Source organism: Pongo abelii, chromosome 12 (assembly GCF_028885655.2).
Source record: "Pongo abelii isolate AG06213 chromosome 12, NHGRI_mPonAbe1-v2.0_pri, whole genome shotgun sequence".
Taxonomy (NCBI): domain Eukaryota; kingdom Metazoa; phylum Chordata; class Mammalia; order Primates; family Hominidae; genus Pongo; species Pongo abelii.
The window spans coordinates 121591497-121618663 of record NC_071997.2 but is presented as its reverse complement, the minus strand read 5'-3'; the positions used below and the strand labels follow the sequence as shown (position 1 = coordinate 121618663).

Below are 27167 nucleotides of genomic sequence, written 5' to 3'. Positions count from 1 at the left end.
TGGGGAAAATTACACACAAAATTTAGAAAGGTAATCCAGGTGGGCGTGGCAGCACACACCTGTAATCACAGCTACTTGGGAGGCTGAGGCAGGAGGATCACTTGAGCCCAGGAGTTCGAGACCAACGTGGGCAACACAGTGAGACCTTGTCTCTGAAAAAAAATTTTTCTTTAGAAAGGTAATTAATCTACTAATCCTAGAATAACTGTACATACTATGCTTGCCACTCAGTTATAGTTCATATTTTTAATTTTCATTCACTAAAAAATGTTAACACTTTATGAAAATATTATTTAATAACAGAAAGGGGCAAAGGTGTTAAGAGTAAACTATTAACATTTTTAATAACAAAATGATTTATATCCCACTGATATCTAATACAGATACAAAGCAATCTTGAGTCTCTTCAACTAAAAGAAAAAAATACATTTTAAAAAATCCAACTTCCAGGTAAGCTGGGATTGTTAAATTCACACATTGAGACATACCCTCCCACACACATACACATAAACAACATCACACACACACACACACACACACACACACACACTCCTCCAAAACAGCTGGACTACTTTTCAAGGATTCTAACATTTGGGCATATTAGGCTATTTTTAAGTACCAAATCAATGTATCTTGATTAGTATAATTTTGATATTTCAATAAGTTTAAAATGTAAAATCTGAATCATTTATATTTTAGATGTATCTAGACTTATACTCTGTATTACAATTTCAAATCAAAGAAAAGTATATTCATATGGAAAGCATTCTTCCATGCCTCCATTTACCTCCACGGGAAGAAAAAGAAGAAAAATATAAATTGACAAGGCAAAGGCTTCTATTGCAACCGTAAATCTTCCTCAGAGACTTTTCAAACAAATAGAATATTAACACTTCATACTGAAATAAAAGTAACTCTGCATTAAAATCTCCATTTACACATAAGACAAGAGAAGCCTTTCTTTGAAGCAACACTACAACTTGACATTAATAAAAGAACAAAATCCTTGCTCCCCCTCATCTTCCCCAAAAGTTCTCTCCAAGAGATGGGATTATGTGAAGATTAAATAATCTGGAAAGTTTATAAATATATTCCCATAATATTCCCCAGTAGAAGAGAGTCAGAGAGCTTTTTCAGCATTTGGAACATCTGAACATTTGCTCAACTCAACCATCTTGTTTATAAAACCATTTTTTAAAGACCAAACACTATCGCAATTAGGCACTATTCATTTATTTTTATGTAGCATCAATTTTTTATGATACTATGATACTTTAATGTAGGTTGATAACATATACATTTATAAACTTACATTCTTACTTGAGGCCTTTACGTTTATAATTTTTACAATCAAAATTTATTCTACTTAGTATCACCTTTTAATAAAAAAATTCTGAACTGTTTTCAGATACCAGTGTTTTAAGTATATGAAATTAATGCTGAGATCCAGTCACTGGGCAAGCTGAGTTAGCTCAGGACTTGATTGAAAGCCTATGTCTGTGACCTTCCTTGTTATGCAGTTTCAAATAAACCTTCATAAGTTTTGTTTTAAGTGTCAGTGATTTCAACTGTGATTATTTTCTTTAAGTGACAATAAACCAGACACAGTGGCACACCCCTGTAATCCCAGCTCTCGGGAGGCTGAAGTGGGAGGATTGCTTGAGCCCAGGAGTTCAAGAGCAGCCTGGGCAACACAGCAAGACCCCATCTCATTTTTTAAAAAATGATACGAAAACTGAGATAAATAAATGTTAAAAAGAAATAAAATAAATTCAGGAAAAGACTACAACCAAAATTTTAAAGCAATGAAGAAAACGATCTGCCAGTTTCCAACCGTATAGAAATGACAGGAGAACATTTGAAAGCGATAGCCCCACTGAGACTAAACAAAACACTACCACCAATAACAAAATATTCAAACACCAGAAAGAAAAATGCCAAGCAATGAGTATGCGCTAAAAGTCACAGAGGTCTATTGGATTTCAGGTCAGAAAAAGCAGCAAGATCAACGACTGATAATTAAAAGGGACTAAACGAGGTGAGGAATTAAAACCAGACTGATTACTACAAAACCAGTACCTGGGGTGAAAATCCCCGCTCCTAAAATAAGACACTGGAGGGAAAAACAACAACATCTTATTGCCCAAGTTTCATATGAATCTGCATCACTAGATAGGTCAGACACAGCTTTCAATCAAGCCTTGGTCTATGCCCCCAGCTAGCCCAGTTACACCTCTAAGGCTACCAGCTGAGAAACGTGAATTAGCTCCAATGCAGAAACTAACTTAGGTTGTCTATATGCAAAAAGCATGAGAGAAAGGCAGGGAGAAAAATGTGTTATCCTACTATATTTTTTAAAAAAACATGTATAAGCCAACACCCAGTTTCCCCTACTATAATTATTATGAGGGAAAAAATACATATACATAAAATGGTCTATTTTTCTAACTTTTCCTGAACACAGAGCCTTTTATACTTCAGTTGTCAAGAAATGAAGTATTGAACTTGATTGCACTTTCACTGTACACTGCTTCTTAGTATCTTATTGTTGTTGGCCAGGTGCAGTAGTAGCTCATGCCTGTAATCCCAGCATTTTGGGAGGCCGAGGCGGGCGGATCGCCTGAGGCCACGAGTTCGAGACCATCCTGGCTAACACAGTAAAACCCCGTCTCTACCAAAAATACAAAAATTAGCCGAGCGTGGTGGCACAAGCCTTTGATCCCAGCTACTCAAGAGGCTAAGACAGGAGAACCGCTTGAACCCAGGGGGCGGAAGTTGCCGTGAGCGGAGGATCGCGCCACTGTACTCCAGCCTGAGCAACAGACCAAGACTCTGTCTTAAAAAAAAAAAAAAAATCTAATTGTTGTTAAACATCCAAATAAAATGCTTCCAAAAATAAAAATAAAAGGAGATTGGAAATACTTTGCCAACCTGGAAAGTCTAAATTGATAAGCAATATGATGGAGATACCCTCTTAGGAATTTCAATTGCTAAATGAGGCACAAATTATCCTTTAGCTGAACATTTTATACATTTATGAGTTGTCAGCACACAGGTAGTATTTAAAGCTATAAAACTGGGTAAGATCACCAGAGGAGTGATCATAGAGAAACAGAAAAGAATCAAGCACAGAGTCCTGGGATGCATCAATATTAAGAAACAAGGGAGAAGAGGGGACTAAAAAGGAACAACCATTTTTTTGAGGAGGGAAGTCAAGACCATCATGGCATCTTAGAAGCCAGATGAAGAGTGCAGGAAGAGGGACAGAATGATAGACAAATGATAGACTAATGATAGTTAATCTGACTGGTAAATCAACCTAATTGAGGACTGTGAATTTAGTAACTCAGAGGTTAGCAGTAACTTTTCTAAAGGCTATTTGGATTACAAGTTTATTATTTCTAAATCAATGTTCACCACTTTCTTAGTACTACTATTTTAAATACTGTATTTAAAAAAAAAAAAACTCCACATTCATAGACTGTAAATAATACCTAGCATTCAGCATGACCACAAATTATGTATCTTATTCTTTACAGCCTACCTACCAAAAACTTTAACTACATTATACAGGTTAATACAGCATATATTATTAACAGGGACCTTTCTTGATTACTTTGCACCATGTATTGTGCAAAGCACTATACATGCATTTAACATTTTATTCCTCACAGCATATAAGTTAATACTATTGTCACACCTACATTAGTAGGCACAGAAACTGAAGCTTAAAGAGGTTAAAAAATGTGTCCAAGCCAGAATAGCTTATATATAACAGAATTAAGATTTTATGATGCTCTTATAAACAATATTGAACTTAAAAGTTAATAAAATAATAAACTTAATTAGTAAAGTTATTCCTCTAAAAGAATACTAAATAACAAACAAGTTTTAAAGTCAAGACAACCAAAGAAACAGTTAGTTACAGAGCATAGGAAGCATATTTCTGTGTATCTGCTATACAGATTAGTGACGAGGAAATGTTATTTAAATGAATTTGTAACACATTTCCTCTGTTCGCTATTTCAACTCCAAACACAAATACATAACTAAAATAGTTGATATGGTTTGGATTTTTGTGTCCCTGTCCAAATCTCATGTCAAATTGTAATCCCTAATGCTGGAGGAGGGGCTTGGTGGGAGATGACTGGATCACAGGGTAAGACTTTTCCCTGTTGTCACGATAGTGAGTGAGTACTCAGGAGATCTGGTTTAGAAGTGTGTAGCACCTCCCCCTTCTCCCTCTTCCTCCTTTCCCAGCCATGTAAGATATGCCTGCTTCCCTTTGCTTTCTGTCATGATTATAAGTTTCCTGAGGCCTCCCCAGCCATGCTTCCTGTACAGCCTAGGGAACTGAGTCAGTTAAACCTCTTTTCTTTATAAATTACCCAGTCTCAGGGTAATGAGCCAACAAATACACAGATGTGTTTTATAAAGAGATAACAAAGTAAAGGAAGTCTAGAAGTTAAGAAACCTGGGTTATATCATCACAGTTCTGCCATTTAGTGGCAACTTAAATTGAGGACGGGTAAGTCAACTTAATTGAGGACTGAGAATTTAGCAACTCAGAGGTTAGCAGTAACTTTGAGGAGAAAAACTTTAATAGAGGAAAAGATAAAATTGTGTGACCCTACACAAGTAATTTCACCCAATTTCTAGGGCCCTCATTTGTAAAAAAGAGTTCATAGCCTATAAAATCATTCTGGTGAGCAGTTCTTTAAAAATTGGCTATTTAAATAGTTAAAGCAAGGCCTGGCATAGGGAAAGAAACATTCCAAGGGCAAGAGACAGGAGCAATAGGAATGTTTTTATGACTTTTCCTTGAGCCTCAGGCTCTAACATGGCTCAGCATGGCAAGATAGGACCGGTATTATTAATTTTTCCTTTTTGCCTCACATGCCAATACGGCTTGGCACAGTACTCTTCCTGATTTTGCCTTTCTTTAAAATTTTGAGTTTGATATTCTGTTCATGATGAGTCTTTGCATTAATTTTTAAAATATTACATTAAAATATCTTGATTACTGTGGCTTTTTAGGGTTCTCCCTTAAATTTTGTTCCAAGTGCCTGAATGGCTTCACCCTAACCTCAGCCCTGGTCCTAAAAAGAGAATGAACCTTTACAATGAGAGAGGCATTAACAATAGCATATTCTGATTTTAAAAGAATGTACAGGCCAGGCGCGGTGGCTCACACCTGTAATCCCAGCACTCTGGGAGGCTGAGGCGGGCGGATCGTGAGGTCAGGAGATCGAGACCATCCTGGCTAACACGATGAAACCCATCCCTACTAAAAATACAAAAAATTAGCCAGGCGTGGTGGTGGGCGCCTGTAGTCCCAGCTACTTGGAAGGCTGAGGCAGGAGAATGGCGTGAACCCGGGAGGTGGAGCTTGCAGTGAGCCGAGATCGTGCCACTGCACTCCAGCCTGGGTGACAGAGTGAGACTCCCGTCTCAAAAGAAAATTAAGAAAGAAAGAGAGAGAGAGAGAAAGAAAAGAAAAGAAAGGAAAGAAAGGAAAGAGCAAAAAATCACATTATTGATTTGATCAAAGTTTTAGAAGAATTAAATGTAAAGTTGGTAATTGTTCTAATGGTGATAGTGCTGCTGTGCTGATAATAAAGCAGCTGGTATTGCAGAGTTCTTGGATAAACATGATGCCAAACACTTTATATAACATCTCCTTATTTAATTTTCCTAGCAGACTGTGGAATTATATGGTGTTAATTATATGGTGTTAATTATATGATGGAATTATATGGTGTTAATTATATGGTCTTAATATCACCATATTTTTTAGTTGAAATTTGGCTTGGAGAACTTAAACCATTTCCCAGAACTGCACAGCTAAGAAGCATTAGGGTTGGTATTGGGCCCAATGCTGCTTTGAATAATTATTGGTATTTTTAAAATTAAATTCTAATTTTTTTCTTCTAAAATATTAAGTTGATGGGAAGATATGAATCAAATTACATTCATAATGTAATACATTGTTTTATTATTTTATTTATGTAATACATAATGTAACATATTGTTTAGAAACACATGAATAAAATTAAGATCAAATTATATTTGTATTACTATTTTTTTTTTTTTGAGACAGAGCCTTGCTCTGTCGCCCAGGCTGGAGTGCAGTGGCATGATGTCAGCTCACCGCAACCTCCACCTCCACCTCCTCCCTCTACCTCAAGTGATTCTTGTGCCTCAGCCTCCAGAGAAGCTGGGACTACAGGCGCATACCACTATGCCCGGCTACCTTTTTGTATTTTTAGTAGAGACGGAGTTTCATCATGTTGCCTAGGTTGGTCTCGAACTCCTGAACTCAGGTGATCCACCCGCCTTGGCCTCCCAAAGTGCTAGGATTACAGGTGTGAGCCACTGTGCCCAGCCTGCATTACTAGATTTCTTATGGTTTATAAATCAACAATTTTATCTTTTCCTCTATTAAAAAAAGCTTCTATCCTCAAAAATTACATACAATGTTACCTGAAACTCCCTATAAAACAGAAAACAGGCAATTTAAACACCTCTCTATTATAAAATATTAGAAAAAGTAATGCATCATCTGTCTGAATCCTATTCTTAATTTAATATTAGTATTCAACTGAGAAACTACTGGCCAGATAAAATTAGAGTTGTTATTCTGATTGTAGGCAAGTTAGACTTTTTAAAAAGTATTTTCCATATTTGCAACTTGTACAGTTAAATATCATAGATAGACTTTAGGGCAAAAAAAAAAAAAATCTCATCCAGGATATAACACATACATACAAGAAAAATACCCCCAAAAGGCCTGCTGGTTTTATGTCTTATTAATTTTCCTATTCGGTGCTCATAGTACACAGAATAATTATATGGCTTCAATATTTTGATATTCATAATATCGTTCAGCAGCAGTACTCTAAATACACTGATGGCAGGATCTGTTTATATAGTGCTCCACTACAGATACTCCAGGGAAGACCAGACTACCTTAAGAGAAGTCCTGGCATGGTGGCTCACGCCTGTAATCCCAACAATTTGGGAGGCCAAGGAGGGTGGATCACCTGAGGTCAGGAGTTTGACACCTGCCTGGCCAACGTGGTGAAACCCCGTCTCTACTAAAAATACAAAGATTAGCCAGGCGTGGTGGTACACATCTGTAATCCCAGCTACTTGGAAGGCCGAGGCAGGACAATCACTTAAACCCAAGAGGCGGAGCTTGCAGTGAGCCGAGATCGCGCCACTGCACTCCAGCCTGGGTGACAGAGCGAGATTCCATCTCAAAAAACAAAAAAAAGAGACAGGGAAAACAAAGGGTCTCAAAGCAGAATAACCTAACACTTCATGGACATTTTGGAGCTGAAGGGGCAAGATGGTGGGAGGAAGAACTTTTCCTGTAAAGTCTATCTAGTAACTAAGAATGCTGGAGATGACAATGGCCAACTAAATTACAAAGCAACATTTGTCTATAATATATTTGTGGATATACAGTTAAGTAGATAGATATCTAAGCCACTCTGAATATAGAGCTATTCCAGTATTTTTTAAATTTTGAAAAGATACAAAAAACAGATAAGGTTTTGTTTATTAGAAGGTAAAACAATTTGGTCATATTCACACTTAATGACAAGAAACAGTCTTCCCAGCCTGTTTCTAGTCAATTGTCAATTAAATAAACAGAACCTTCTTTTTCATTTTATAACAAGAAATTTGTCTATATGGTTTCCACCCCTAAGAACCTAAATATAGAAAATCATTTTTCTACAATTGTGAAGCTAAATTTCTGCTTCATCTCCAAACAATATCAATCACTCAATAAATGTTAGCTATTATTATCACTATTTTCAATATCACCTAAATACACACTATGCATTTAAAGATTATGTAATTTAGGATATGGAGAGTTGGAAGGTTTTTACACTTTAACATCTAAACCTATTAGCACATTTTTTATACTAACAGAACCAAAAACAGTTCCATCACTAACATAATGTGTTCCATAAAGAAAATTATTTTACTCCTTTAAATCTCATTTTTGACATCTATGCAATACAACATCTAAGTCTCAGGGCTAGTATGACAACTAATGAAAGACTGTTTGTGATGCTAAATGAAACAAAGGTTAGGTACTAGTCACTGTAACTCCTTTTGTTATGAATGTAATTATGTTTTAATCAATTTTAAAAGCTCTTTCACTCCCAAGTAATTTTCAATCTTATTTTAAGTTTATACAGCTTAACATTTTATTTAAGACAGTTAAAATCTGGGAAAGATTAGATGTAACACAAAAGTGCTTGGAGCAACATTATTTATAATAGCAAGAAACTCAAAGCAACCTAAAAATCTGGAACAGAAAAACTAAGTAAATTTTACTAAAGCTTGTCAAAGTTATATTAAGCAATCATTAAAAATAATTGTTACAAAGACTAGGTAGGAATTAGTATTTTTTAAAAATTAATGTTTAAAAAGTGCAGAATAAAAATTAAATGTATAATAATTCTACTTAAGGGAAATATGTATATGAAATTTTTGAATGGAAAGCAAAAAATACAATATCATACCATGATGAAATTATATGATTTTATTCTTTTCCTAAGTTTTTTGTGGTGAAATTTTGTATTAATAACTCATAATAAAATATAGCAAATCTAAGTAAACAAGATCTAAGGTATTACAGAAGTCAGTCTTAATACATTTTGACCTTTTAAAAAATTACTCATTTATTATCTATAGCTCCATATCTCTACTGAAACAGATGCTATTTTAAATCCCAATGCATTTCACTATTTGCTGCCTCCTACAAGTCATATGTTGTTTTTTTCTCTCTCTCTTCTCTGAACTGGGATCTTAACAGGGATTAATAGATTAATTTGAGAAAAACTAACTTTTTTTCCCATCCAAGAACAAGGTAGGTCTCTCCATCTATTTCTTTCAGCAAAGTGATAAACACATCTATTCTAAATACACGTTGTTAACTCTATATGCTAAGTATTTTACCTTTTTGTGGCTATTACCACATTATATTAGGTCAGCTGTGTGGAGGACACAGAGCTCTCTGAGTACCTTTATGAACAAAATTTTTTCAAGTTTCTGACAGAAATGTTCAAAATATCCCATTTCTTTCTAATTAATGATGTTTAAACATACATTAGGTAATTAAAAGCAAATGTAATTTCCCTAAAACTGCTAAAAACTTGTACATAAAAATAAATATTTCATGAAAAACATAGGTGGGGTGGTGTTTAGAAGGTCAGGATGAGGCAACATTCTGGAAAATTCTGTTTCTTGACCTAGCTGCTGATTATATGGGTTCTCAGATTAAAAATTTATCAAGCTGTATACATACAATATACATACTTTTCTGTGAGGGTATATATAGACATATATTTACAAAGAATGTTTTGGATGCATTGGATAATAATGAACTTATTGACAATATAAAAATAGCACAGGAGGCCAGGCACAGTGGCCTGTAATCCCAACACTTTGGGAGGCCGTGGCAGGCAGATTACCTGAGGTCAGGAGTTCGAGACCAGCCTGACCAACATTGTGAAACCCTGTCTCTAATAAAAATACAAAAATTAGGCAGGCATGGTGGTGCTAGCCTATAGTCCCAGCTACTTGGGAGACTGAGGTAGGAGCATCACTTGAGCCTGGGAGGCAGAGGTTGCAGTGAGCCAAGATCGTGCCACTCCACTCCAGCCTGAGCAATAGAGTGAGACTCCATCTCAAAAAAAAAAAAAAAAAAAAAAAAACCACACACACACACAGGGGCAAATGAACTTTAAAACCTGTTTGCCATCATTGTGCTTAGACATTTTCACATACCTTTTCTATTATATTGTATCTTCTCAATCAGGGAGGACATATGAGTAGGAAACTCATCCTCAAGTCTGCTACATTTCAATGAAAATTTTTTATTACAGAGACTTATCCTCCAAACACTTTTAAAGCTTATTTGTGTTCAAAGTGCTGGGAGGGAGCAGGTTATGAGAAGTCACACGACTTTATACTTTGGATCCCATCTTCCATGTAATGGAAAAGATGTTACTCATAACCCTTAAAAACAAGTCAGCAATTTTGAGTGAGGAGAGCTGCCCTGCTGGAGAATCTGAGATGGAATTAAAGGAATTTCAAACACAAAACTATCTTTCCCTATTGTCAGAATTTGATATATCACTATAGTTATTATAAATATGTTTTAAAACTACAGAGATTTAAAAATCTCATTTTATATTCCACATTAAAAAATCACTGGATGCCGGGCGCGGTGGCTCACACCTGTAATCACAGCACTTTGGGAGGCCCAGGCGGGCAGATCATGAAGTCAGGAGTTCGAGGCCAGCCTGACCAACATGGCTAAACTCTGTCTCTACTAAAAAAAAATACAAAAATTAGCCGGGTGTGGTGGCACACCCCTGTAATCCCAGCTACTCAGGAGGCTGAGGCAGGAGAATCGCTTGAACCTGGGAGGCGGAGGTTGCAGTGAGCCGAGATTGCACCACTGCACTCCAGCCTGGGTGACAGAGCAAGACTCCATCTCAAAAAAAAAAAAAAAAAAATCATTGGAAATATCCCAAGATCAAATCATTATACCCACAGACATAATCTTCAATTTTCCAGTCAAATATTAATCAAATCTAAACAATGAACTTTTTAAGGCACAACCAAGTACTTTTATAAACCAAGTTCACATGAAAAATCAAAGGGCAAAAATGTGTGCCCACAGATCACATTAAGAAACTAACATTTACTGAGTGCATACTATGTGCAAAAGAAAGTCACTTTCTCATTCAATTCTCATAAAAGTCCCACTAGAAAAAAAAAATGGAGAAGTGCTTTGAGGCAGAGCCACTTAGGGATACAGCAGAGGCAGAAGCTGCAACCAGGAGCAGGTCTTTCTGCTATTCATACAACTACCACTAAGAACCACGAAAGAACACAGCAAGAAGAAAATAGTTGTTGATGGTTGTTTTAAAGTACGCACTCTTCTCTTTTCTTCTTCTAACTACATTTGTAACTATGCAGAACGAGTAGCCAACCTAATTTTCATGGAAAAGTAAAAATGTTCTTCTCAACAGAAACCAGAGAAGCAAGGCACAACTCATCCTTACCCAGGAGGCAACAGTTCTTTCATACCTCTCAGGAAACTTTTTTAAGTAAACACTTTTTAAAAATCAGAAAACATTTTAACAACCTTTTAAATATCTGTCCTGTCTCTCTTTTGTCCACTGTATGTGCCCTCCCCTATAAATAAAGAACGATGAGCAAGTCTTGGAAAGCGAATCTAATTCACAGTTTTTGGGGTCTATTTCATATTTTGGTAGCCTATAAATCCTTATTTGTCAGAGAAAAGGTCCCATTGATGCAACAATTTGATAACTAATAGGTAACTCTACAGTTTCTAAAGGCTAATTACCAACTAGACCATTTCATCCATAAATCTGCATATTGCTCCTTCATTTCTGGCAATAACAGCACCTTAAGTAGGAATAATAATTTATCAACCAATTTAGATACACATTAGCAACTATGGTTTTTTGGGGTTTTTCTGAGACGGAGTTTTGCTCTTGTTGCCCAGGCTAGAGTACAATGACATGATCTCGGCTCAATACAATCTCTTGAACCCTCCCAGGTTCAAGAGATTCTCCTGCCTCAGCCTCCCAACTAGATGGGATTACAGGCACCCGCCACCACGCCTGGCTTATTTTTGTACTTTTAGTAGAGATGGGTTTTCACTATGTTGACTAGGCTGGTCTCGAACTCCAGACCTCAGGTGATCCACCTGCCTTGGCCTCCCAAAGTGCTGGGATTACAGGCGTGAGCCACCATGCCCGGACAGCAACTATGGTTTAAAAGAAATACAAAATTACTCAAAGACACTGAACCTAAATTGCCACAAATAGCCATAATTTTTCTTACACTCAAAATGGAAAAGGCAACAAAGTCAACAAAAATCTAGACTTTATTCTTTGAACCATCTTGTAGGCTTATATTACCCTATTTCTACAAAATAGTACACTGTGATCCAGTACCCTTATTTCCAAGTATCCACCAGATACCCAAAAGACCCAAGAAGTCTCCTAAGTTGAGTGGACCTACTCAATGAGAGTGTAAAATGATCTACTAAGGTGCAAAAAAAAAAGTTGTATCATTGGTGAGCAGAATTAGAAAGTGAGTATTGTGATTTAGTAACTACAGCCACTAACGTATTATGCTTCTTCCATTTGTATTGCTATACCTCCTTGTGAAATTTCAGGAGGAAAAAAAACTTATGATAGTTCTCAAAACCTGGCAGCAAAATAAATTGAACTTAGAACCTAATCTTCAAATCACTGCAACAACATTAAACAAAAATTGTAAAAAGCAATAAAGCATATGTCATTTAGTGGGGAAAGAAAAAGTTTGTACCATTAATAAAGTAATATTTATAAAAATCTTATGTTTATAAAATTATACTTTAAAAACTCCTCTTTTATGTATATTTTGTAATTTACATGTTTTAATACTATAGTCCATGTATATAAATTATAAATAAAATATATTTGGAGATATTCTCAAAAATTTTTCAATGATGGGATACAAGATTAAAACTTTGGAGGTCATAAATTCCTTAAAGGTAAGGAATTTATCTTCCCTAAAGGTAAAAACTTATTTTCTATATTCCAGGCATAGTGTATATACTCAAAAAACTGTTGTGTAAATAGCCAGCATCTTGGTATCAATATAACGAAAATTAAATTAGGCATCTTCTCATTCAAATCTTACCTACTCTGCTGGGCACGGTGGCTCATGGCTGTAATCCCAGCACTTTGGGAGGCCGAGGCGGGCAGATCACCTGATGTCAGGGGTTTGAGACTAGCCTGGCCTACATGGTGAAACTCCATCTCTACTAAAAATACAAAAAATTAGCCAAGCGTGGTGGCAGGCGCCTGTAATTTCAGCTACTTGGGAGGCTGAGGGAGGAGAATCGCTTGAACCTGGGAGATGGAGGTTGCAGTGGGCCAAGATCGCACCATTGCATTCCAGCCTGGGCAACAAGAGTGAAAATCTGTCTCAAAAAAAAAAAAAAAAAAAAAAAAAACTTACCTACTCTATATCTAATAAGCAATGCCATTCTATGTAAGTCAGGTTTAGAATTCCTTTCCCTTGTCCCTTACTTCAAGTCATCCCCTCTGTACAAGTCATTCTGAGACGGAGTTTCACTCAGCCTCCCAACTAGATGGGATTACAGGCACCTGCCACCACGCCTGGCTTATTTTTGTACTTTTAGTAGAGATGGGTTTTCACCATGTTGACTAGGCTGGTCTCGAACTCCAAACCTCAGGTGATCCACCTGCCTTGGCCTCCCAAAGTGCTGGGATTACAGGCGTGAGCTACCACGCCCGGCCAGCAACTATGGTTTAAAAGAAATACAAAATTTCTCCATTATGGTTTCAGATTCACATTATTTCTTACCTATTAACTCGTTTCCCTGCCTCTAATCTCCCTCTGCTCCAGTACATCTCCATTCTACTGCTGAGTAATCTTTCTGAAACATAAAGCTATACATTTCATGCTCTTCTTAATATTCAAATTTGTTGGGGGGGGGGTGTATTTTTGTTGTTGTTTTTTTTTTCTTTTGAGACGGAGTCTCACTCTGTCGCCCAGGCTGGAGTGCAGTGGTACGGTCTGGCTCATTACAACCTCCGCAAGTGATTCTCTTCGCTCAGCCTCCCAAGTAGCTGGGATTACAGGCACCCTTAACATTACTCCATACCTTCCAAATGCCTAGAAAATCAAGTCTAAACTAGCATTTGGAATATTTTGCCCCATCGACCTTCTCCAATCTGACTTCCCACTATTTACGACCCTTCTTTCACATTTGCTCTAGATTTATATTGTCCAATAGAGAAGGCACTAGTTACATCTGGCTACCAAGCACCTGAAATGTGGTTAGCCTGAACTGAGATGCTCTGGTAAATGTAAAATACACATTGGATTTCAAAGACTTAGTACTAATAAGAATATGAAATAACTCTTTTAATAACTCATTAATAATTTTAAAATATTGATTACATGTTAAAATAATACTTTGTTATACTGGGTTAAATGAAATATTTATTGAAATTAATTTCATCTGTTTCCCTCCACCTTTTAAAATGTGGCTCCTGGAAAATTTTAAATTATATATGTGGCTCACATTATATATCTATTGAACAGTATCCACTGGAAAGTCTGGACCACCCAAACTTTCACCTTTCACCTTGGTCTTTCTACTTCCATCACTTTCCTCACAGTCTTTCACCACAGAACATTCAACACTCATTCATTTGCTGAGGGGTAGCCATGTACCAAGGCTGAGTGCTAAGCATTAAAATAAAAAAATAAAAAAGTTAAAGTTCTTCAGTCATCTCTACTTGTTCAAATTTTTATCTATTCTTCAAAGATCAGTTCAGATAAAACTTATTTCTGTGAAATCTTCAGGATCCTCCAGGATAAAAATCTCTCCTTCCTAACTCCTACACATTACATGTTCTTCAAAGATGTCACTTTGTCCTTATAAAAGTTATTTTTGTACACAGCTTATCTCACATCTATTAGCTGTAAATTCCTCAAGTGCAGAATTCTTCAAATCTTGCTTCTTACCTCACTGAGAACTTGCACAAGCCTTCATCACCAAATCTATCCACATTCCTGCATCTGTGCCCACACATTTTACTTTCTTTCCTGCTATTATCGATGTACAGTCCTAGCTACAGCTAATCCCTCCACCTACACACTAAATCTCCCATTCCCTCTTGCTCATTAATACCACAACAGCAGTTCTCCCATGCTCTCTTCATTTCTTCTTGCCGCCTTCTCTACTTGATTACTGCCATTGGCATGGAAACATGTCGTTATTTCTCTTACCCTTAAGAAAAAATCTCTTGACCCTATCTCCCATACAGCTGCCATTTCGTTTCAATCTTTTTCTTTACAGAAAAATTTCTTGGAAGAGATACCTATTCTACCTGTCTTAAGTTTTTCTCCTCCCATTCCCTTTACAATTCACTACAATCAGTTCTCCCCCGACTAACAGCCATCATCACACTCCTAAACTTTTCTTTTCAAGCTTATCAGTGACCTACATGTTGCTAATCCAACGATCATGTCTCAGCTCACATCTTACTTGACCTATAAACATCTTTAGACAGTCCTTCACTATTTTTTTCAAAATAACAGGTCAAAGTTTGGTCAGGACTGCCTTGACCTATTATTTTCAAAAACTTGAAAACTTTTTCTACTTTGCTTTGATGAAAACCCATTTAAATCGTTTATCACATATTTCTCTGGTTGCCCTTTCTTAGTATACTTTATTGGTTTTCTCCTGTCTTTGGGCCTCTTCTCTCTTAAATTCACTCACTCCCTCGAACTCCATCTTGTCTCGTGTCTTTAAATATGTGCTGATGGCTCCTAAATTCATTATCTCTATTCCAACTAAAATCCTGAATTCAAGACCCATATATCTATTTGCTATTTATCAGCTTTTTCTGAATGTCTAGTAAGTATTTCAAACAGTAATGTCCAAAACTATGCCCTACCCCTTCCTTTTCCTACTACACCCACTTCTCTCCTTCAGTCTTTCACATCTCCATTCATGCCAATTCCATCCTTGCAAATACTCAGGCCAATAATGTTAATATTCAAATCTGACTGCTTTTTCTCTCAAGAGCCCAAATCCTAACACTTACAAATCTGGTCAAGACTGCCTTCAAAATGAATCCAGAACTCCACCAGATTTCACCACCTTTACAAATCACCAACATTTTGCTGGAATCATTGCAAATGTCTACCATTAGGTCTTCTTGCTTCCAACTTTGCCTTCTCTCTCTTCTTAGAATATTTTCAACGGAACACAGAGAATGATGCTGTCACTACTCTGTTCAAAACCTCCAATGGCTTCCCATTTCATTGAGAGTAAAGCACAATTCCCAGCCTTTGAGTCTATCATCTGCTCGCATCCACCTAGTTATTAACTCTCAAACCTCACCTCCCATTACTTTCTGTCTCACTCATTGTGCTTCTGCCACACTGGCCTTCTAAAGGTTTCGAAATCACAACAGGTACCCTACACAAGAAGTAGGAATGGTGTAGGAAGGTAGCTCAGTGGCAGACAGGACACTAACAAGGAGGGAAAACTGAGCAGCACCACAGCTTTACAGCATTGGGAGACTGACTAAATATGAGGAATTCAGCCAATTAGTTACCATGTAATAACTGAACCAGGCTCATACTAATGATAGAATAAATACAAATATGGGGGAGGAGGGCTGGGCACACTACAATGAACTCATGGTGTTGAGCTGGAACTAGAGGTATCAACATGAATTAACAGATTTCAATATATAAAAGATACAGGAGGCCAGGTGTGGTGGCTCATGCCTGTAATCCCAACACTTCGGGAGGCCAAGGAGGGTGGAACAACCGAGGTCAGGAGTTCGAGACCAGCCTGGCCAGCATGGTGAAACTCTCCCTGTCTTTACTAAAAATACAAAAATTAACTGGGTGTGGTGGCGCACGCCTGTAGTCCCAACTACTCGGGAGGCTGAGACAAGAGAATTGCTTGAACCCGGGAGGCAGAGGTTGCAGTGAGCAGAGATCATGCCACTACACTCCAGCCTGGACAACAGAGCGAGACTCCGTCTCAAAAATAAAGCTAAAAAAAAATAAAGATGGATACAGAAATACAGATGTAGATAAATGTCTGTATGGGTGCACACACACACACACTTATGTGCATGCACATGCCTCCTGGATGTGACCACTGAAAGGGCCTGGTGTACAATAGATACTCCCATAGCAATGAGCTCATCTAGCACTCAGATCTTGGTTTTAAAATACTACTCTTCACTAAAAGGAACTAGGGCTCCTTGGAGAAATAGCTGATTCTAAGGCTGGAGTAGGAAAATGATAAGATGAGCTTGTAGCATCTTGTGCCAAAAAGGAAGGAATGCACAGGTGATAAAATGGCATAGAGCTACACATACACAATGTATCAATGTCAATGTCCTCGTTTTGAGAATAAACTATAGTTATGTAAGACATAAACACTATGGGAAATGGGGTACACAGGACCATTCTGTACTATTTGTGCAAACTTACTGTGAATTTATAATTATTTCAAAAAAAAAGTTTAAAAATAAGTAAAGAAGTGTACAAGGACTGATGGTGACTTGTCAGGAAGACATATAAGCCAGTATGAAAGGGCTCCCAGTGGCAAATCTGGAACAATTTCTACAAAATAAATGGCTTGTAATCATCAAAACTGTCAAGAGCATGAGAGTCAAGAAAGACTGGGGAACTGTTCCAGATTGAAGCAGATTCGAGAGCCATGAGAGTTGGATGAATATATGATCCTGGGTCAGATTCTTTTGCTATGAAGAACATTATTTGGACAGTTGACAAATCAAATGTTTTGTGTACGCAGTAAGTTTATAAAATTGTTTCAAAATAAGAAGTTTTTTAAAAACCACACAAGGCATGTTCCTGACTCAGGGACTTTGGACTTACTATTTCCTTCTGTCAGAAATGCTCACACCCATATATCTGCACCACTTGGTGGTAGCTCTCCACCAAGTCTTCACTTAAAAGTCACCTTTTCTGGGAGAACTTATTATAATACGTAAACTTTTAAAATTCTATATTTTGCATTATCTTTCTTTGTTTTACTTTCTTTCTCCTTACCACTTATCACTATCCTACAAACAATTATTATCTAGCTCCTTATTAAAATGCAAACTGATAGGAAAATTCTATCTGCTTTGTTCACTGCCTAAACCAGTGGTTGGCATGCTGTAGTTACTAAATATTCATTAAATGACTGAGTGTACATAAAATCCTTTGAACACAAGGGATTTAAGAATCAATTGCAAAATAAGTTCACTTTCTCAATCAAAGCAAAGGAATACAGAAACAGGTAAAAGAACTCCGCTGTTAACTTGATAGCTCTGGGATATCATTTCAACAAATATGTCTACAGCATAAATTAATGAGCTAATGTCCTTGCCCTAAGGAGCTTAGTGAACAAACCTATTTCCATCAGCAAGCAAAGCCATAATACTGTAGCCAGCTAATACAGCAAGAAAATACCTACCAACACCATGTGGGAAGTACAGTATAAACAATCCAAATGCTGACAGACAGGAATTAACTATAGCAGACCTGCTTGAAAAATATGGGAAGATACAGAAAGCAGGTTTTCTTGGGGGAAAAAAGAATGACGCCAAACTAATATTCTAATAAAGTCAGTGGTATAAACCAACAGACATATGTAACTGAGGTCTCGATATTTTATTACCACGTTTCCTTGAAAAACTACCGAGGCTATAAGTACACTAACAACAATGGTTTTAATTAATTTACAGTATTATAAAATGTACTGAATGGTTTGTACTTCAAAAAGTATAATTCAAAAATCTAAAGATGATCTTATGGTTTCTACACATGAAGTAGTCAAATCAGTGGTATCCCATTTTATGAATACTTTTTTCTCCTGTGTACCAGGTAATGAAGCTGACCTTCCTTTCTTGCATAATTATCACCAAAATGACAGAAAACATTATCTTTTTTGTTTGTTTGTTTGTTTCTGAGACGGAGTCTCACTCTGTCACCAGGCTGGAGTGCAGTGGTGCGATCTCAGCTCACTGCAACCTCCACCTCCCAGGTTCAAGCAATTCTCCTGCCTCAGCCTCCCGAGTAGCTGGGACTACAGGCGCATGCCACCATGCCCAGCTAATTTTTGTATTTTTGGTAGAGATGGAGTTTCACCATGATGTCCAGGATGGTCTCGATCTCTTGACCTCGTGATCCACCCGCCTCAGCCTCCCAAAGTGCTGGTATTACAGGCGTTAGCCACCGCACCCAGCCAGAAAACATTATCTTAAAGAAACTTCTAACTAACAAATATATCTGAATCTAAACCAACACTTCTGAAAAAGAAACATACCAAAAAGACTGTATACAGTCAGCCCTCCATATCCGTGGTTTCTGAATCCACTGATTCAACAATTGAAACTGAAAATATTCAGGAAAAAAACCAACAGATTGTTGCATCTGTACTGAACATACACAGAATTTTTTCCTTGTCATTAGTCCCTAAACAATACAATATAACAACTATCGGTGAAAAATGGGCTGGGGCGGCTCCTCGGCGGGTGGCGGTGGTGGCCGTAGCGGTTCCTCCTGGCCCTGTTAATGTCGGGGCCAGGTCTGGGGAGGATGGCGCCCTAGAACCCGGCCTTGCTGGGGTAGGGGCAGGAGGGGACGGGGTGGGGACCGGCCATGTCAGAGGTGACCCGGAGTCTGCTGCAGCGCTGGGGTGCCAGTTTTAGGAGAGGCGCTGACTGCGACTCTTGGGGCCAGCTGGTGGAGGCGATAGACGAGTATCAGATATTAGCAAGACATCTCCAAAAAGAGGCCCAAGCTCAACACAATAATTTTGAATTCACAGAAGAACAAAAGAAAACCATAGGCAAAATTGCAACATGCTTAGAATTGCGAAGTGCAGCTTTACAGTCCACACAGCCTCAAGAAGAATTTAAACCGGAGAACCTGAAGAAGCTAGAACCAATCCTAAAGAATATTCTTACATATAATAAAGAATTCCCATTTGATGTTTAGCCTGTCCTGTTAAGAAGAATTTTGGCACCTGGTGAAGAAGAGAATTTGGAATTTGAAGAAGATGAAGAAGAGGGTGATGCTGGAGCAGGGTCTCCTGATTCTTTTCCTGCTAGAGTTCCCGGTACTTTCTTATCAAGGTTGCCATCGGAACCAGGAATGACATTACTCACTATCAGAATTGAGAAAATTGGTTTGAAAGATGCTGGGCAGTGCATCGATCCCCATATTACAGTTAATGTAAAGGATCTGAATGGCATAGACTTAACTCCTGTGCAAGATACTCCTGTGGCTTCAAGAAAAGAAGATATATATGTTCATTTTAATGTGGACATTGAGCTCCAGAAGCATGATGAAAAATTAACCAAAGGTGCAGCTATCTTCTTTGAATTCAAACACTACAAGCCTAAAAAAAGGTTTACCAGCACCAAGTGTTTTGCTTTCATGGAGATGGATGAAATTAAACCTGGGCCAATTGTAATAGAACTATACAAGAAGCCCACTGACTTGAAAAGAAAGCAATTGCAATTACTGACCAAGAAACCACTTTATCTTCATCTACATCAAACTTTGCACAAGGAATGATCCTGACATGATGAACCTGGAACTTCTGTGAATTTTACCACCCAGTAGAAACCATCATAGCTCTGTGTAGCGTATTCACCCTTCAACAGGCAGGAAGCAAGCCGTACCCAGACCAGTAGGCCGGAGGGAGTCCAATGCAAAGCTGTACCACAGAATTCAAAGTCCAGCACATCACTGATGTATAGGACTCCTTTGGATACAGGTTTATTGCAGCTTTTGAAACATGTTTTTACTTTCTATTAAAAAAAAAAAAAACTATCGGCATAGTATTTACATTGTATTAGGCATTATAAGTAATCTAGAAACGATTTAAAGTATACAGGAGGATGAGCACAGGTTATATGAAAACACTACACCATTTTACATAAGGGACTTGAGCAAGGATGGATTTTGGTATCCTCTAGAGGTCCTAGAACCAGTCTCCCACAGACTTCGAGGAATAACTGTATATGTACATGTGTGTGCATATGCAGAATACACAAAATAAAGATGGTTTGATTTAATGGAGCTTACACACAACTCCCACCCATCTTACAACCTAACTGGTTCTTTGATAACGACTGAAATTAAAATTTGTAAATAAAATTCGAATTTCCAATAGAAACAGTATTGCAAATTAGGGTTCTATACCTAGAAAGTTATTTCAGTCCCCATCTCCACCAAAAAATTGTTTTAAAAATCACAAAAATGATGAAATATAAAAATGTAGTTTAATGTTCCTAATATGAAACCAGTCAATTACTGTATTACGTCAGCTGGACTTGGTGGCTCATGTCTGTAATCCCAGCACTTTGGGAAGCTAAGGCAGGAAGACCACTTGAGCTCAGGACTTTGAGACCAGTCTGGGAAATGTGATGAAACCCTGTCTCTACAAAATATACAAAAATTAGCCGGGCATGATGGCATATGCCTGTAGTCCCAGCTACTCAGGAGGCTGAGGTGGGAAGACGGTTTGAGCCCTGGAGGCAAAGGTTGAAGTGAGCCAAGATCATGCCACATCACTCCAGCCTGCTCTGTCTCCAAAAAAAAAGAAATAAAAGAAAAAAAAAGAGCTACGTCAAAATTTTTCTTTGAGAGATTTCTATGAATGGACTGAACTAATTATAAAATCACGTAAAATAAAAGTCAAACCAACATGGCCTAAAGATACTTTCTTTTCCTGGTAAATATCCCTGTAATAAATACTGTGTATTTCATTTCTGTTTTTAATTTAGCCCATGTTATGGTAATCTGATCCTAAAGTTTGGTGAGTTTTTTCAAGGGAAGTAGCTTGACTGCATTTGTGTCACCTGGTGTTAGCACTGATTACAACCTCAAATACTAAATGAGTTCTGGCCATTACTGTAAAGTCTTATTTACAATTTTTAAAACAAGTTTAAAGTGGAGTTGGGTTCAAAGTTAAGCAGTTTTAAATGGGTGATTCCAACAATTAACATGCCTAATCACATGGCTTAGAATTGATGAAAGATATTGCCACATTATTGTGACATATACTGCAATACTGAGAGAATTCTTGGAGTACACAACTCATTGACTCTTAGATAAATTCCGAATATGAACAGCAAATAACCAGATTGCAGAACGGTTACCAAATTGCAAACATAATCATCACAAAATATTCTATTTTTTGATAATTCCTGAGAATGCAAAATAATATTTTATATCCTGGCATGCTCAACATTACTTACTACAAATCCACGCTCTGCAAAATTCATAAAAATATAAGCTCAATTCATAAAATTCATAAAAATATAAGCTCAATTGAAGAATCATAGGTTGTATATACAACCTATGTCTGTTATATAACACACACTGACCACAACAGTGATTTACAATTTTAAGTTACACTAAATTACTTAATTTTCCAGAATTTTGATCAATATAAATGATACACATTTATTCTCATCTACTCTTATTCTTATAATAAAAAAAGGAAGATTTCACCTCTGTGAGAAAAATGTATCTATGACTCAAATTTCATTTAGGACAATAGTTTTGTCCTGTATTTGAGCCACAGCCTGCATCCTAGATTTTACCAGTAATATAGATGACATTCTGATCTCTAACTTACTTCTCCAACTCTCAACTAGCTATGAAATCAGCATGAGAGTAATTATAATATATCAAGCCCCTGAAATTCTACTATCTAGTACACTGAAACACTTTTTTTAAAAAACAAACAATTCTTAGAAAATCTGGAGATTTCTATCTCTACCAATGATAGACTAATTTGTTGCAAGCCAATCTTATCAATAAGGAAAAGCTTTAAAGGCCAAACGAATTTATTTTTAAAAATCTACTCAAGTCCTGGAGAGCCCCCAAAGCAGTAAAGATTTGAAACCAAAATCCTTGAGGTGGCAGGGTGGTGGGTGGACAAAGAAGTGAACCTGAAGTTGACTACAAAGTTGCAGCTCTGAAGTTGAGAAGCCTAAGAGAGCTTCTAGCATTCTTACAGAGTAGGGAACACAAAAATTAGAGTTCTGGACTTACGAAGAAGAAAAAGTCCAGGGTTTTTAATTGAGTCTACTAAAGGGCTATACCCTAGAAGTAATAAGGAAAAATCAAAACTAGACCAACCCGCAAAAGATTGAAAATCTGCCTCAAATCAGTTCAATTACTGAATACATTAAGGTAGTCTGCCTCAACCGTAACTGCCAGAAGAAAATGTAAATCCTCTCTGAAGACAATGTTACCTAATCCTATGCAATTTTTTCGCATGCAATGCCCAGCAGTCAAACATTAGTAGCCATACCAGATGATAAAACTAAAATATCATAAAATCGAGAGAAAGCACACACACACACACACACACACACACACACACACACACACACACACACCCCCCCCCCCACAGGAGATCCAGAAACTTAACATAAACTTCAAAATCACTGCTATTAATATGTCTGAGATATCAAGATGGGGGATTTCAACAGAGAACTTGAAGAATATCCAGAACTATCTAGAAAGGCTATTAATATCCCCCTCCCTTTTCCAACTACAAATACGTACAATGATGATTTTTCTTCATTTACTTCAACAAATACAACATATCACAACTGATCACATGAAGAAGCAGATGAGAATCCAGCCGTCGTTTCCTACTAAAGTCAGACACTAAAAAGATTTGCAAAATAACAGAGCAAGGCCACTCTTCTCACTAAACTTTTTGTATTGAAAAACATATTTTTCATTAAGTACTACATAGGTGAAATTAAATGGCTTTATTATAGTTATTCTCAATAAATTAACAAATTCATATTTTAAAATTTTCTCAGTTTTTAGCATATACTTTATATTCTTTTAAACTCTAAGCTTCGTTTTAAAAAGGAGCTTTATTAAGGTAAAACTGACATACAATAAATAGCACACATTTAAACTGTACAATTTGATAAGTTTTGTCAATATGTATACATCCATAAAATCATCACCACAGTCACTATAATGAACATATCCATCAATCCACAAAGTTTCCTGTACTCCTGAAAAATCCCTCTCTCCTGCCCCTCTTCAAAAGCCCCCACTTTCTCCAGGAAACAAATGATTTGTTTTCCTATCACTATAAATTAGTTTGAAGTTTATATAATTATATGTAAATGAAATCAAATAGTATGTGCTCTTTATTGGACTGGTTCTTTCATTCAGTATAATTCTGATTCATCTTTTTTCCATGTATTAATAATGCATTTGTTATTGCTGAGAATAGATGTTCCTCAACTTCTGTTGGGGTTTTGTCCCTAAAACCTGCATACAAATGTTTTCAGCAGCTTTATAATTGCCAAAAACTGGAGGGAACCAATATGTGCTTCAATAGGTAAATGATAAACTGTGGTATATGGAATATTATTCAGCAATAAAAAGAAATGAATCATACAGCCACAAAAAAAGACATGAACGAAACTTAAATGCATATTTCTATGTGAAAGAAACCATTCTGAAAAGCCTACGCACTGGACAATTCCATTTATATGACATTCTGGAAAAGGCAAAACTAGAGATAGCAAAAAGCTCAGTGATTGGAGGCAACAAGAGGAAAAAGAAAGGAGGATGATGAAGTGGAGCACGGGGGAGTTTTAGGACAGTAAAACTCTTTTGTATGATACTGTAACTGTGGATACTTGATATTACACATCTGTCAAAACCCAAACAAATGTACAGCACAGAATGAACCCTAAAGAAAACTATGTACTTCAGTTAATAATAATGTATCAACATTGGTTCATTAACTGTATGTAACAAGTGTACCACACTAATGTAGGATGTTAATAATAGAAACGGAAGGGGATGGGGTAGCTGTGACATGGGATCTCTGTATCATCTGCTTAATTTTCTGTAAACCTACAACTGTTCTAGTCTATTAACTATTAACTAAAGACAAATTAAAACTAACAAGAAAGACTCTGACCAGCAGTGAATAAATGTGACAAATTTACGCTCTTCTACAGCAGATGCTACCATATTTAAAATATTTTTGGGTTTTATAAGAATAAAATGATCCCTTATTGATGTTTTAATTTTTATATTTTTAAATCCTGAGCATTATTTTTGTCGTTTGCATTTCTTTGGTGAATTGTCTAAATCCTGGTACCATGTTTCTATTGATATTTGAGGTTTTACAGCGAATTTGTATAACCTCTTTATGTTAAAAATATTAGTGCTGTGTATGCCTCTTGGGGCATATGGTTTTCCTCAGTTTTTTCTCTCTTTTAACTTCTCTTTTAGTTTTGTTCACTTTCAGTAAATAAAAACTATATTATAATGTGACTGTTTTCATATCTATTATGTTTAGATCAGATGGGAATCTGTATAGTTTATGGTTTCTCACTTTACCTTTATCCTCTTTAATTATCGGGAGTTTATTTTGGTGCATGTTATAAAGAGAGAAAATAATCTAATTTTTCCTCTCAAATATTTAAACAACTTTTTAAAGCATTTTTTACAAATATAAATTTTTACTTTGTCCTTATTATAAAAACATTTAACACTAACTGAAGAAATGTCAGAAGTACAGGAAAAAATTATAGCATTTTTCCTAGAATCTGCATAAATATATATTTATAAGAACATTCTTTGATACTCAGATGTAAAGAAAGTGACTCAAAAATCCTTTGGTAGGGGTAATGGATAAATAATTTATCCAAGCAATGGAATATTAAAAGCGATTAAAAATAAGGTAGATTTAAATGTATTACTATAGAACTAGAGATAAATGAATAAAGCATTTATAATGATACCAGAAAAACTATTTGCAGTCAACAATTTGTATTTCACAGTAATAGTAATGTTCTCCTCATAGTCTAATGTAGCAACTAAAAACATTACTATGAATGTTTTCCAATTTGCTGCTCTCTTTATACCAGTTTTGACTGACATACGTCCTTTGTATGTTCTTTAAAGAAATTAACTGCATTGCACATGCTGTTTAGTTACTATTATTCACTAAAACAGTACTGTTAAAGGTATTTAAAATAGTGTTTAAGAATAGTTTAGAACTTCATTTACACTTATTGGTACCAACATACTACAATTTCCAACATATACCATATTTACATGAATAAGGTTTCCTATCTGCCACATTTTACACGCAAAACCAAGTAAGTTTAGGAAAAAAAACAAACTATACATATCCTCAAATTTGCTTTTCATAGTTCCTTTTAGAACACTGTTGAAATCAACTTATACAAGCTACAAAGCTGTATCATAACTAAATGTGGCCAGTATCTCAGCACCCATGATTCACTGTTTTGCATTTGCCACTAAAGATGTTCTTCAAATAGCTAAACCATATTGTGGTATGTGATAAAGCCAGGCAAATATGATGCTTAAATATAGATGTCCTTGAAAAATTATTCATCTCTTTAAATGGCATATCCAAAAACTTTCTCCTGTGAAAAGAGCTGCAAAAAAGGAAAAATGTATATCACAAATGAGACTATAATCCCTAAAGGAATGTGTCCAAAAAGCTGAATTATTACTTCATTAAAATGTCGTGCATATTCTTATCCATAAGCAAAACCTATGAAAATGAAAAATCCAATTATCTAAGTTCAATTTGTCAAACAAGTATCTATATATCAGACACAATGATATAAACTGAGGATAAAAATATCACTAAAATAACTTTATATCCTTTCTCAATGCAAAAAAGACCTAAGACAAGTAATCAAGGCATGGTCCTTGCACTCAAATGGCTTATACTCTAGCATAAGACATAAACTTAACAAATAATTACCAAAAAAAGTAAAACAATTATTCTGAAGTTAGAGATGTACCCTTGTAATCTATGTTACAAAACAAAGAGCACCATTACACAGAACACAATGTCCAACAACAGAGGAATGGTTAAGCAATTATAACCACTGAATTCAATACTGCAGTGTATGCTTCAAAGTGTTTTTCTTTTGTTGTTGTTGTTGTTTTACAGTATCATATAGAAACTCTTATGCTACAAGGGAACAAAATGGAAATAAACTGAGTACGAGATAAATTCCCAACAGTTTAAAATTTTTTTAATTATATTATGAATAAAACTAGTACAAAAAAAACAGTAAATTATCTGAGTCGGCATAATATAAGTTTTTATTGTTTACTCTTTACATTTCCCAGTTTTCTATAATACATCTGTTACTCTTATAATCAGGAATATAATAAACTTCTAAAAACATATCCATAATTTTTTTCTGGCAAATCATTTAACAACAAGCGAAGTCCTATTTGTCTGTTAAATAGGCAGCACTGTAAAAGACTTCAAAACATAGTGAGAAAACTCATCAGAATGCAGACTGGTAAGCAAGGCAAGCTTCACAAGGATTAAAGACTTCACTTTTTCGAACAACCTCAGCCAGAAATTAAAGCCGTAAGTACATTATTAAATGACATATATCTAAAATAGAGTTGTACCAGGGGCCTTCTTCAGTCCACATTCTAAGTATACTCAACAGAACACTGCAAACGTTCTATAAAGCTGT

General features: G+C 36.2%; 1 protein-coding gene and 1 pseudogene across 1 annotated transcript in view; one reads left to right on the top strand and one right to left on the bottom strand.

Moving 5' to 3' along the window:
- Positions 1-27167, bottom strand: part of ROCK2 (Rho associated coiled-coil containing protein kinase 2) — a 164631-nt gene that overhangs the window by 108769 nt on the left and 28695 nt on the right. The window lies entirely within an intron of this gene.
- Positions 19239-20332, top strand: LOC100462169 (axin interactor, dorsalization-associated protein-like; annotated as a pseudogene).